The following is a 14799-nucleotide window of genomic DNA, read 5'->3' as shown; positions in this document are numbered from 1 at the left end:
TGCATGTTTCCTCCATCCTGGCATGCATGTTTCCTCCATCCTGGCATGCATGTTTCCCCATCCTGGCATGCATGTTTCCCCATCCTGGCATGCATGTTTCCCCATCCTGGCATGTATGTTTTCCCCATCCTGGTATGTATGTTTCCTCCATCCTGGCATGCATGTTTCCCCATCCTGGCATGTATGTTTTCCCCATCCTGGTATGTATGTTTCCCCATCCTGGCATGCATGTTTCCTCCATCCTGGCATGCATGTTTCCCCATCCTGGCATGCATGTTTCCCCATTCTGGCATGCATGTTTCCCCATCCTGGCATGCATGTTTCCCGATCCTGGTATGTATGTTTCCTCCATCCTGGCATGCATGTTTCCTCCATCCTGGCATGTATGTTTTCCCCATCCTGGTATGTATGTTTCCTCCATCCTGGCATGCATGTTTCCTCCATCCTGGCATGCATGTTTCCCCATCCTGGCATGCATGTTTCCCCATCCTGGCATGCATGTTTCCCCATCCTGGCATGTATGTTTTCCCCATCCTGGTATGTATGTTTCCTCCATCCTGGCATGCATGTTTCCCCATCCTGGCATGTATGTTTTCCCCATCCTGGTATGTATGTTTCCCCATCCTGGCATGCATGTTTCCTCCATCCTGGCATGCATGTTTCCCCATCCTGGCATGCATGTTTCCCCATTCTGGCATGCATGTTTCCCCATCCTGGCATGCATGTTTCCCCATCCTGGTATGTATGTTTCCTCCATCCTGGCATGCATGATGAATGTTTCCTCCATTCTGGCATGCATGTCCCCCCCCCCCATCCTGGCATGCATGTTTCCTCCATCCTGGCATGCATGATGAATGTTTCCTCCATTCTCGCATGCATGTTCCCCCCCCATCCTGGCATGCATGTTTCCTCCATCCTCACATGCATGTTTCCTCCATCCTGGTATGCATGTTTCCTCCATCCTGGCATGTATGTTTTCCCCATCCTGGTATGTATGTTTCCTCCATCCTGTCATGCATGTTTCCTCCATCCTGGCATGCATGTTTCCTCCATCCTGGCATGCATGTTTCCTCCATCCTGGCATGCATGATGAATGTTTCCTCCATTCTGGCATGCATGTTCCCCCCCCCATCCTGGCATGCATGTTTCCTCCATCCTGCCATGCATGTTTCCTCCATTCTGGCATGCATGTTTCCTCCATTCTGGCATGCATGTTTCCTCCATTCTGGCATGCATGTTTCCTCCATTCTGGTATGCATGTTTCCTCCATTCTGCCATGCATGTTTCCTCCATTCTGGTATGCATGTTTCCTCCATTCTGCCATGTATGTTTCCTCCATTCTGGCATGTATGTTTCCTCCATCCTGCCATGCATGTTTCCTCCATTCTGGCATGTATGTTTTCCCCATCCTGGTATGCATGTTTCCTCCATCCTGGCATGCATGTTTCCTCCATCCTGGCATGCATGTTTCCTCCATCCTGGCATGCATGTTTCCTCCATCCTGGCATGCATGATGAATGTTTCCTCCATTCTGGCATGCATGTTCCCCCCCCCCATCCTGGCATGCATGTTTCCTCCATCCTGCCATGCATGTTTCCTCCATTCTGGCATGCATGTTTCCTCCATTCTGGCATGCATGTTTCCTCCATTCTGGCATGCATGTTTCCTCCATCCTGGCATGCATGTTTCCTCCATTCTGGTATGCATGTTTCCTCCATTCTGCCATGCATGTTTCCTCCATTCTCGCATGCATGTTTCCTCCATTCTGGCATGTATGTTTTCCCCATCCTGGCATGCATGTTCCTCCATCCTGGCATGCATATTTCCCCATCCTGCCATGCATGTTCCTCCATCCTGGCATGCATGTTTCCTCCATCCTGGCATGCATGTTTCCTCCATCCTGGCATGCATGTTTTCCCCATCCTGGCATGCATGTTTTCCCCATCCTGGCATGCATGTTTCCCCATCCTGGCATGCATGTCCCCACCCCATGCTGGCATGTGCGTACCCCCACCCCATACTGGCATGTGTGTTCCCCCACCCCCACCCCATGTTGAAATTGTTTACCCCCACCCCATGCTGGCATGTGCGTTCCCCCACCCCCACCCCATGCTGGCATGTGCATTCTCCGACCCCCACCCCATGCTGCCATGTGCGTTCCCCCTCCCCCACCCCGTGCTGTCATGTGCGTTCTCCCACCCCCACCCCATGCTGTCATGTGCGTTCCCCCTCCCCCACCCCATGCTGTCATGTGCGTTCCCCCTCCCCCACCCCATGCTGTCATGTGCGTTCTCCCACCCCCACCCCATGCTGTCATGTGCGTTCCCCCTCCTCCACCCCATGCTGTCATGTGCGTTCCCCCTCCCCCACCCCATGCTGTCATGTGCGTTTTCCCACCCCCACCCCATGCTGTCATGTGCGTTCCCCCTCCCCCACCCCATGCTGTCATGTGCGTTCTCCCACCCCCACTCCATGCTGTCATGTGCGTTCTCCCACCCCCACCCCATGCTGTCACGTGCGTTCCCCCTCCCCCACCCCATGCTGTCATGTGCGTTCCCGCTCCCCCACCCCATGCTGTCATGTGCGTTCTCCCACCCCCACCCCATGCTGTCATGTGCGTTCCCCCACCCTATGCTGTCTATCATGTGCGTTCCCCCACCCTATGCTGTCATGTGCGTTCCCCGTCCCCCACCCCACGCTGTCATGTGCGTTCTCCCACCCCCACCCCATGCTGTCATGTGCGTTCTCCCACTCCCACCCCATGCTGTCATGTGCGTTCCCCCTCCCCCACCCCATGCTGTCATGTGCGTTCCCCCTCTCCCACCCAATGCTGTCATGTGCGTTCCCCCTCCTCCACCCCATGCTGTCATGTGCGTTCTCCCACCCCCACCCCATGCTGTCATGTGCGTTCCCCCACCCTATGCTGTCATGTGCGTTCTCCCACCCCCACCTCATGCTGTCATGTGCGTTCTCCCACCCACACCCCATGCTGTCATGTGCGTTCCCCCTCCCCCACCCCATGCTGTCATGTGCGTTCCCCCTCCCCCACCCCATGCTGTCATGTGCGTTCCCCCTCCCCCACCCCATGCTGTCATGTGCGTTCTCCCACCCCCACCCCATGGTGTCATGTGCGTTCCCCCTCCCCCACCCCATGCTGTCATGTGCGTTCCCCCTCCCCCACCCCATGCTGTCATGTGCGTTCTCCCACCCCCACCCCATGGTGTCATGTGCGTTCCCCCACCCCCACCCCATGCTGTCATGTGCGTTCTCCCACCCCCACCCTATGCTGTCTATCATGTGCGTTCCCCCACCCTATGCTGTCATGTGCGTTCCCCCACCCCCACCCCATGCTGTCATGTGCGTTCTCCCACCCCCACCCTATGCTGTCTATCATGTGCGTTCCCCCACCCTATGCTGTCATGTGCGTTCCCCGTCCCCCACCCCACGCTGTCATGTGCGTTCTCCCACCCCCACCCCATGCTGTCATGTGCGTTCTCCCACTCCCACCCCATGCTGTCATGTGCGTTCCCCCTCCCCCACCCCATGCTGTCATGTGCGTTCCCCCTCTCCCACCCAATGCTGTCATGTGCGTTCCCCCTCCTCCACCCCATGCTGTCATGTGCGTTCTCCCACCCCCACCCCATGCTGTCATGTGCGTTCCCCCACCCTATGCTGTCATGTGCGTTCTCCCACCCCCCCCCATGCTGTCATGTGCGTTCCCCCACCCCATGCTGTCATGTGCGTTCCCCCTCCCCCACCCCATGGTGTCATGTGCGTTCACCCACCCCCACCCCATGCTGTCATGTGCGTTCTCCCACCCCCACCCCATGCTGTCATGTGCGTTCCCCCACCCCCACCCCATGGTGTCATGTGCGTTCCCCCTCCCCCACCCCATGCTGTCATGTGCGTTCCCCCTCCCCCACCCCATGCTGTCATGTGCGTTCTCCCACCCCCACCCCATGGTGTCATGTGCGTTCCCCCACCCCCACCCCATGCTGTCATGTGCGTTCTCCCACCCCCACCCCATGCTGTCATGTGCGTTCCCCCACCCCATGCTGTCATGTGCGTTCCCCCTCCCCCACCCAATGCTGTCATGTGCGTTCTCCCACCCCCACCACACGCTGGCATGTGTGTTCTCCCCCACCCCATGCTGGCGCTAGCACTGCCCCCCATCCCCACCTTGGCACAGCAGCACACGCGTTATTAAAAAAAAAAAAGCAACACACAACTCACCTTCCTGCACACGCTCCCCCGCTGCGCGTCGCTGGGTCCTCAGTTCCCACGTGGCCAGAAGACGTCATTACACCGGCGCCGCTCGCTGAGGCTCCTCCGTCTCCTAGGCAACACACCTGCAGCCTGGGGGAGGAGGAGTGTCAGAGCGAGGAGAAATGTCTCCTCCGCTCCAACACAGTTTTGATCTGCCGGCGCGACTGCACTAGCAGACCAAAGCTGCAGGATCAGGCGACAGCACGCGTGCCAGCAGGATGGGCTCTGCGTGCCCCTGGTGGCACGCGTGCCATAGGTTCGCCATCACTGGTATAGATGCTTGTCTGTACAGAGCGATGAAGCAGAGTTGACATTGCTCTCCCTGTGGACTATGATTACCAGTAAGTATAATCCTAATGTTTTTTAATAATGTGCTTTTTTTTACAGCCCCTGGACCCGAACTGGACCCGAACTGTAACACGGGTTTCTCAGAAAAACACGTGTTCGGGATCATGTGCATGAACACTATGTGTTCAGTACGGACCCCGAACTTTACAGTTCAGGTTCACCCATCACTAGTCAGGAGCAGGGCCAGGTAGGAGAGTCAGGCCTCTCCACCATCATGTCACGTCCCCACCAGGGTCCATTCCTGTGACTTCTTCTTCGATCACCAGGCAGCATTGTGTGGATAGTGCTGGGGATAAGAGAATAGTCGGTGCCAGTGGCTCTGGTGGGCGTAGGCTCCGCTCATCCACTAAGCTGGTTTTCCCTGGGACGTGCAGTACCACTGGCTGACTGTAGGTGGCACGTGTCTTCCAGCTCAAGTTACCCCCATTCAGCTAGAGCCAATGGGAATAAACCACACCCTTCTAATTCCCCCTCCTGTCTGCTGGTCACTGCCAGATATAGTTCTGAATTCCTGGTTCCCGCTCTGATTTGTTAAGTGATCCCTGTGTTTTGACCTCTGCCTGTTCTCTGACTACCCTCCTGCCTGACGTTTTTGTACCTTGATACCCGATCCGGATTTGACCTCTGCTTTGTTTCCTGACTACGTCCTTGTCTGCTTGATTTTGTCCCTATTCTGCATTTCCTGGTTTGACCCAGCCAGACTACTATTCTCATCAGACTGCAGCCTACCACAAGTAGTGATCTCAGGGGCCCTGTGTAATTCCAAATCCCTGTATAGGGGTTAAAGGGTTTCAGGGTTCTCGGGGTCCTGCTTTGTGAGCAGCTTTCCTCTAACCTGTCCTTTACAGCCAATCTGAGTCTGTGGTTCCAGGCAGACGTTACACATCAGGAGTATCCCTGAGTATAGGGATAGTATAGGGTCCCTCAGCTTGAGGGATAATGTAGGAGCCCCAAAGGCATCATGGCAGACAACTTTACTGGGGGGGGGGTGTTAAGCATTTAATTAAACAAGATATGCACAATGAGGATAGCACATTTCTTACTCGACCAGGACAGCTGCACACTGAGTCATGAAGAATAATATAATAGCAGCAGTAAGAATTGTTCTCTGGAAAACATGACATGTGAACATAACTATGGATAAGAAATAGAAAGAAACTCATGGAACTTGGCATACAGCCTTCTTCACACAAAATTTGACTCCAAAATCACATTTTCACTAATGGAGTCTGGAGTCTTGTAGTCCGCCTGACCACACAAATTTAGAAGTGACTGCAAATACATATGCTCATCAAATACAAACATGACAATCTAAAGTATACAAATGCCATGTTGAGACTGCTTGACAAGGAGGTGATGTGACGTGGAAACCCTGGACAGCGAGATAAGGAGTATTGGGACATGTGCACACATCAAATCCACACTTTCTGGCAGAAAAACACATGCAGTTTTGGTGCGTTTTTTTTGCCATGCATTTTTCTTAATGAAGCCAACGAGTGGAAGGGCTAAAAAACTTGCGTCGGGTCCATTCCAGTGTCCGACTGCTCGTTTCGAGTACCGAGCACTCAAGCATGGTATTGCCCGCTCACCAGAGAAACCATCGGGCGGAGGGTCAGAATCCGCAATGTGAATAGAGCCCAACGGTGAATCTTGAGGAAACCCAAGCAAACACGGGGAGAACATACAAACTCCTTACAGATGTCGCCCTTGGGGGGTTTGATCCCAGGATCCTAGTGGCCACCGCACTAACCACTAAGCCACCGGAATTAATCCATAAGTGAAATCTTAATCGTGGGCTTGCTGCCTGGTAACAATATTAATATAATATATTTCGCAGGATTTCTTGGACCGCTCGCGTTGTCATCCCACTGTCACCAGAAATAGTCTGATTAAGGAGTAAACTAAAAATACATGAGTAGTCGGAGCCCGCCGACAGTTTCCCTTATTTAGTAGAACTTCTTCATTCTCTGCCTTTGTTGCACCGCTATTCAACATTATTCCATAACCAGCGATGTAATGAATGATTTGTAGATCAGGAATCTTCTTTTTTTTTCTTATACCGTTGTATGTATCGGCTTTAGAATAACATACAGTACAGACCAAAAGTTTGGACACACCTTCTCATTCAAAGAGTTTTCTTTATTTTCAGGACTCTGAAAACTGTAGATTCACATTGAAGGCATCAAAACTATGAACTAACACATGTGGAATGAAATACTTAACAAAAAGGTGTGAAACAACTGAAAATCTGTCTTATATTCTAGGTTCTTCAAAGTAGCCACCTTTTGCTTTGATTACTGCTTTGCACACTCTTGGCATTCTCTTGATGAGCTTCAAGAGGTAGTCACCGGAAATGGTTTTCCAACAGTCTTGAAGGAGTTCCCAGAGATGCTTAGCACTTGTTGGCCCTTTTGCCTTCACTCTGCGGTCCAGCTCACCACAAACCATCTCGATTGGGTTCAGGTCTGGTGACTGTGGAGGCCAGGTCATCTGGCGTAGCACCCCATCACTCTTCTTCTTAGTCAAATCGCCCTTACACAGCCTGGAGGTGGGTTTGGGGTCATTGTCCTGTTGAAAAAATAAATGATGGTCCAACTAAATGCAAACCAGATAGAATAGCACACCGCTGCAAGATGCTGTGGTAGCCATGCTGGTTCTGTATGCCTTCAATTTTGAATAAATCCCCAACATTGTCACCAGCAAAGCCCCCCCACACCATCACACCTCCTCCTCCATGCTTCACGGTGGGAACCAGCCATGTAGAGTCCATCTGTTCAGCTTTTCTACAAAGACACGGTGGTTGGATCCAAAGATTTCAAATTTGGACTCATCAGAGCAAAGCACAGATTTCCACTGGTCTAATGTCCATTCCTTGTGTTCTTTAGCCCAAACAAGTCTCTTCTGCTTGTTGCCTGCCCTTAGCAGTGGTTTCCTAGCAGCTATTTTACCATGAAGGCCTGCGGCACAAAGTCTCCTCTTAACAGTTGTTCTAGAGATGAGAAGATGTGTCCAAACTTTTGGTCTGTACTGTATATTAGAATACTACTGTTATCTGTTCTTAGCTGGAAAGTGAAACCCTCATTCTTGGAGACAGTCTCCTCGTTTTGGCTATACCCCTACACCATCAATACCTGGGGGCCGAACAGTTGACTTCTATTGCTCCTGACTGCCCAATATATATATATATATATATATATATATATATATATATATATATATATATATATAAAGTTATCCTCTACTTGACAGCCCCTTCTTAAATGATATAGTGATGCCAATAAAACAAAAATAGCACATACCCACCTCCCGGAGTGGCGCCATTGCAGCCATGTCAGAGGTCAGTATGTGCTTTGTTTGTTTTATTAGGGTCATTTTAGCATTTAATAACTCCCCATATGGCAATCAGACTAGACCGCCAGATCAATTTTCCATCACCAGGATCTAGTAACCATAGCTTGCAATATATTATTCAAGAAAGGCATCCAGGCCCTGATTCAACTTATTTAATGAATTGATCATTACAACATTTTGTGGCAGAGAGTGCCATGGTTTTGTTGCTTGTACAGTAAAGAATCCATAATCTCACTGCTTGTACAGTAAAGAATCCATAATCTCACTGCTCGTACAGTAAAGAATCCATAGTCTCACTGCCTGTAAAGTAAATAATTGATAGTCTTGTTACTCATACAGTAAATAATTAATAGTCTCACTGCTTGTACTGTAAAGAATCCCTAATCTCACTGCTCTTACAGAAAATAATCCATATTCTTACTTCTTGTTCAGCAAAGAATACATAATCTCACTGCTCGTACAGTAAAGAATCCGGAATCTTACTGCTCGTTCAGTAAAGAATCCATAATCGCACAGCTCATACAGTAAAGAATCCAAAGGCTCACTGCTCGCACAGTACAGAATCCATAGTCTCGCTGCTCATACAGTAAAGAATCCATAGTTTCATTGCTCGAACAGTAAATAATACATAGTCCCAGTACTCACACAGTAAATAATCCATAGTTTCTCTACTCATAAAGCAAAGAATCCATAATTTCACTGCTGATACAGTAAAATGTTCATAAAGATCAAAGTGCCACAATACAACTACACGGAGATAGTGCGGCACATCTCCCTCCCTCTGTTTCAGGTGGGATTTCCAGTTTGCTCACACAGTAAATAATCCATAGTCTTGCTGCTTGTATAGGAAAGAATTAATAATCTATTTGCTCGTACAGTAAAGAATCTATAGTTTCAATGCTCTAACATTGAATAATACATTGTCCCACTGCTCACACAGTAAAGAATCCATAGCTAATATTCCATAGTCTCACTGCTCGTATAGCAAAGAATTCATAGTGTCACTGCTCATACAGTAAATAATCTATAGTCTCACTGCTTGTACAATAAAGAATCAATAGTCTGAATGCTTGTACAGTAAAGAATCCAAAATCTCACTGTCCGTTCAGTAAAACATCCATGGTCTTGTTACTCATACAGTAAATAATTAATAGTCTCACTGCTTGTACTGTAAAGAATCCCTAATATCACTGCTCTTACAGAAAATAATCCATATGCTTACTGCTTGTTCTGCAAAGAATACATAATCTCACTGCTCATACAGTAAAGAATCCGTAATCTTACTGCTCGTTCAGCAAAGAATCCATACTTTCACTGCTCATACAGGAAATAATCTTTAGTCTCACAGCTTTTACAGTAAAGAATCCTGTCTTCTCTGTGAGAAAGCCACTGGCTGACATGAAAGCTTCCCAGACGATCAGTTAATAGGTGCTCCCAAATACAACAATAGACTGTCGCCAAACCTGTCACAATGGCCCAGTTCAGGAGACATTAGTCTAATGTGTATAGGGGTCTTAAGAGTCAGGAGGTCACTATAAATAAATAAAATAAATAAATATAAATTTTTTATATAGCGCTAACATATTCCGCAGCGCTTTAAATACATCAGGAACACCGTCCCCATTGGGGCTCACAATCTAAATTCCCTATCTGTATGTTTTTGGAGTGTGGGAGGAAACCCACGCAAACACGGGGAGAACATACAAACTCCTTGCAGATGGTATCCTTGGTTGAATTCGAACCCAGGACTCCAGCGCTATAAGCCTGCAGTGCTAACCACTGAGCCACCGTGCTGCCCAACTTTAACGTCACCTTACATTTAAAGGGTCCAGATGAAAAGTATGATGAACTCACCTAGAAATTCCTAGAAATCCCCTGTGCATATCTGTTCTCTGAACAAAGTTTATATACCATTCCTATGTAATTTTTTTTTTAAATTGCAGTATTCTACCTTCTTCCTGGCCCGATAACAACAGAGCCTTTGCTCCCTCCGCCTGCCCTGACCTGTGTGAACTACGTATTGCTGCCTGTCCTAGCCCATACCTTTTTGCTTTGCCTACTTGCTGAAGGTTTAGAAACACTAAAAAAAATAGGAAAACATAATGTGTTAGCCAGTAATGGTTACTTTTCAAGACCAAACAGGGGGAACAAAATTATGGAATCACTCAATTATGAAGAGAAATAATGGAATCATGAAAAACAAACAAACAAAAGAACACTCCAATACATCACTAGTTTTTGTTGCACCACCTCTGGCTTTTATAACAGCTTGCAGTCTCTTGGGCATGGACTTAATGAGTGACACGCAGTCTCTTCATCAATCCGGCTCCAACTTTCTCTGATTGCTGTGGCCAGATCAGCTTTGCAGGTTGGAGCCTTGTCTTGGAACATTTTCTTCAACTTCCACCAAAGATTTTCAATTGGATTGAGATCCGGACTATTTGCAGGCCATGACATTGACCTTATGTGTCTTCTTTCAAGGAATATTTTCACAGTTTTTGCTCTTTATCATCTTGATAAATGATTTAATAATCCCCAAACATCCTTTCAATTGATGGGATAAGAAAAGTGCTCAAAATTTCAATGTAAACTTGGGCATTTATTGAAGATGTAGCGACAGCCATCTCCCCAGTGCCTTTACCTGACATGCAGCCCCATATTATCAATGAATGTGGAAATTTACATGTTCTCTTCAGGCAGTTATCTTTTTATTGTTTAGGTTTTCTGTATGTAAATCCCATTTCCTTTAGGTGGTTTCTTACAGTTCGGTCAAATACATTGACTCCTCGGTCAAATACATTGACTCCAGTTTCCTCCCATTCGTTCCTCATTTATCTTGTTGTGCATTTCCTGTTTTGGAGACGTATTGCTTTAAGTTTCCTGTTTTGAAGCTTTGATGTCTTCCTTGGTCTACCAGTATGTTTGCCTTTAACAACCTTCCCATGTTGTTTGTATTTGGTCCATGCAGCCCCATATTATCAATGACTGTCGAAATTTACATGTTCTCTTCAGGCAGTCATCTTTTTATTGTTTAGGTTTTCTGTATGTAAATCCAATTTCCTTTAGGTGGTTTCTTACAGTTCGGTCAAATATATTGACTCCAGTTTCCTCCCATTCGTTCCTCATTTATCTTGTTGTGCATTTCCTGTTTTGGAGACGTATTGCTTTAAGTTTCCTGTTTTGAAGCTTTGATGTCTTCCTTGGTCTACCAGTGTGTTTGCCTTTAACAACCTTACCATGTTGTTTGTATTTGGTCCATGCAGCCCCATATCATCAATGACTGTCGAAATTTACATGTTCTCTTCAGGCAGTCATCTTTTTATTGTTTAGGTTTTCTCTATGTAAATCCCATTTCCTTTAGGTGGTTTCTTACAGTTCGGTCAAATACATTGACTCCAGTTTCCTCCCATTCGTTCCTCATTTGTTTTGTTGTGCATTTCCTGTTTTGGAGACATATTTTTTTACGTTTTCTGTCGAGACGCTTTGATGTCTTCCTTGGTCTACCAGTATGTTTGCCTTTAACAACCTTCCCATGTTGTTTGTATTTGGTCCAGATTTTAGACACAGCTAACTGTGAACAAGCAACATTGCGTGATGATTTACTCTCTTTTAAGAGTTTGATAATCCTCTCCTTTGTTTCAATTGACATCTCTCGTGTTGGAGCCATGATTCATGTTAGTCCACTTGGTGCAACAGCTCTCCAAGGTGTGATCACTCCTTTTTAGATGCAGACTAATGAGCAGATTTTATGTGCTGCAGGTGTTAGTTTTGGCAATGAAAATTTACAGGGTGATTCCATTATTTTTCCTCATAATTGAGTGATTTAATTTTTGCCAGGGTTTGTATATTTAACAAATATTTAGGGCAGAATTTGCAAACAATTTAGCAGAAACTATTCCAGGGTGGAAATTCATTTCAAGCATAATGCAACCCAATGGCTCTGGAATTCATTGCCTTTTCTTGAGTAAGGGAAGGGCACAGGTTTACAATTATCTATTGCTTCCATTTATGCTCAGGCAGCTGATTTCTTCCGCTCTTCATCTTGGAGCCTTTTTGCTCGCCCTCTTTGTTAGCAGACAGTCGGAGTGCTGTCCAGTATGTGTCATCCGTGCAAAACACAGAACCTCAATGTATTTTATCTGGAGCCGATCCAGTTCTCTGTTGGTAAAAGGAGCAGATGGCGTGACCGGGACATTTTCTCCAAGCAGAAGCTGTTCTTGGTTCCTAATAAGTAGAATATTTTAGTGATCGCTTTTTATATGAGAGGATAAGACAGATTGTTTTTAGCGGACTGTGTACACAATAAGCAATGTGCCGCCATATGCTGACTGGGCGCCGGTCCCTTGTGGCATGTGGCACTTATCACATTTACTGGGTTGTTCCAATCATTAAAAGTTGCCAATGATTCAAAGGTTGTCAGACCTCTCAGATTTAAAAAAACATGGTCTTGAAATGTGTTGGCACGCTTGCCATCACAGATAAAGCATACAACTACAGGCTGCAGCCCCCAGCCGTACGCTTATCTTCGCTGTGTATCAAAATAAGAGGAACCGCATGCGGCTTTTTTTTAATTATGTAAATTGTTTAAAAAAAAAAGGCGTTCAGTCCCCCCCAATTTTGATAAAGCCGACAGCTAGGGGCTGGTATTCTTAGGCTGGGGTGACCCATGATCATTGGGCCCCACCAGCCTAAAAATAGCAGCCTGCAGCTGCCAAGGTTTGTTGCATTCGTTAGATGTGACAATCCTGGAATTGTACCAGTCTCATTCCAATTGACCTGGTGTGGAGGCAATCGGTGTAAAAAGGGGTTAATGACAGCTCACAGCTGCCACTAAGCCCTAGAATAGTAATGGGAAGGGTCTATGACACCCCCCATTACTAATTTGTAAGTGAAAAGAAATAAAAATAAACACCGACAAAAATCTTTCATTTACAATACAAAAAACCCTATCCTCTCACCACTTTATTATCCTAAAAAACCCTGATGTCTGACGTAATCCATACAAGATCCTACGACGATTCCAGCTCTGCTACATTAATGAAGGCACCTCGCGGGGGCATAGAACATGACCACCCGCTGTGAGTTTCAGGCAGACACTGAGTCGCAGCGATGAGCAATGACATCATAGAGGTTATTTGCAGTCACAACTTAAGGTTCCCATGGTCCTCTACCTGTGACCCCAGGATCTTGATCCCAGGTGACCTCATTAAATTAAGTGACTTAAGTGAGGTCATGGAGTTTACAGACCAGAATCTCCTGGCAGAGAACAACATTTTCTAGCCAAGAGATACAGATTTGGTGCTGAATTTTTTACATAATATTCCTGCACCCAATCTACACATCGCATCATAACACAGGTAGGAGGCAGTGTTGCCAGCAGGTATGAGGCAGGGGTACCGGCAGGTAGGAGGCAAGGGTACCGGCAGGAAGGAGTCAGGGATGACAGCAGGTAGAAGGCATGGGTGCCAGCAGGTAGGAGGGAGGGGTGGCGGCAGGTAGGAAGCAGGGAAGCCAGCAGGTAGGAGGCAGTGACGACGGCAGATACGAGGCAAGGATGCCAGCAGGTAGGAGGCAGGGACGCCAGCAGGTAGGAGGCAGGGACGACGGCAGGTAGGAGGCAGGGACGACGGCAGGTAGGCAGGTAGGAAGCAGTAGGAGGCACAGATGGCGGCAGGTAGGGGGGAGGGGTGATGGCCGGTAGGATGCAGGGGTGCCGGCAGGTAGGAGGCAGGGACATTGGCAGGTAGGAGGCAGGGACGACGTCAGGTAGGAGGGAGGGGTGATGGCCAGTAGGAGGGAGGGCTGATGGCCGGTAGGAGACAGGCGTGCCGGCAGGTAGGAGGCAGGGACATCGACAGGTAGGAGGCAGGGATGACGGCAGGTAGGAGGCAGGGGTGCCGGCATGTAGGATGCAGGGACATCGGTAGGTAGGAGGCAGGGATGAAGGCAGGTAGGAGGGAGGGGTGATGACCGGTAAGAGGGAGGGGTGCTGGCCGGTAGGAGGCAGGGACTCTGGCAGGTAGGAGGCAGAGGCAGGGACTCCGGCAGGTGGGTGGCAGGGATGCCGGCAGGTAGGAGGCAGGGGTGCCGGCATGTAGGATGCAGGGACATCGGTAGGTAGGAGGCAGGGATGAAGGCAGGTAGGAGGGAGGGGTGATGGCCGGTAGGAGGCAGGGACTCTGGCAGGTAGGAGGCAGGGACTCCGGCAGGTGGGTGGCAGGCACGACAGCAGGTAGGCAGGAACGTTGGCAAGAAGGAGGCAGGGATGCCGGCAGGTAGGAGGCAGGGACATCGGCAGGTAGCAGGCAGGGACATCGGCAGGTAGGAGGGAGGGGGCATGGCCGGTAGGAGGCAGGGGTGCCGGCAGGTAAGAGGCAGTGGTGCTGGCAGGTAGGAGGCAGCGATGACAGTAGGTAAGATGCAGTTGTGCTGGCAGGTAGGAGGCAGCGATGAAAGTAGGTAAGATGCAGTTGTGCTGGCAGGTAGGAGGCAGCGATGAAAGTAGGTAAGATGCAGTTGTGCTGGCAGGTAGGAGGCCATTGTCAGGGCCCCGGTCCGGAGTCTACAAGCTACTGACATGGTGAAGTGGATGGTGTCTTTCAAAACTACATTTCGTCCGGCAAAATAACTTCATGACTATGGAAAAATAAATAAAAAAAAAAGCAAAGTGAAAATTGAAAGGTCTCACGTTGCCCATAGCAACCAGAGTTCAGCAACACTGGAAACATGAAAACTACACCTTAGCTGCTATGGGCAACCAGCCACCTCAGGTGGCCCCTGCTCTGTGTGTAATTGGCAGAGGGCAGCCGCTTGTCTCAGGGTCATCTCCTTTAT

The sequence above is a fragment of the Anomaloglossus baeobatrachus genome, chromosome 9, assembly GCF_048569485.1.
Source record: "Anomaloglossus baeobatrachus isolate aAnoBae1 chromosome 9, aAnoBae1.hap1, whole genome shotgun sequence".
NCBI lineage: Eukaryota > Metazoa > Chordata > Amphibia > Anura > Aromobatidae > Anomaloglossus > Anomaloglossus baeobatrachus.
The sequence above is the reverse complement of the archived record's forward strand: the minus strand, read 5'-3'. Positions refer to the sequence as shown.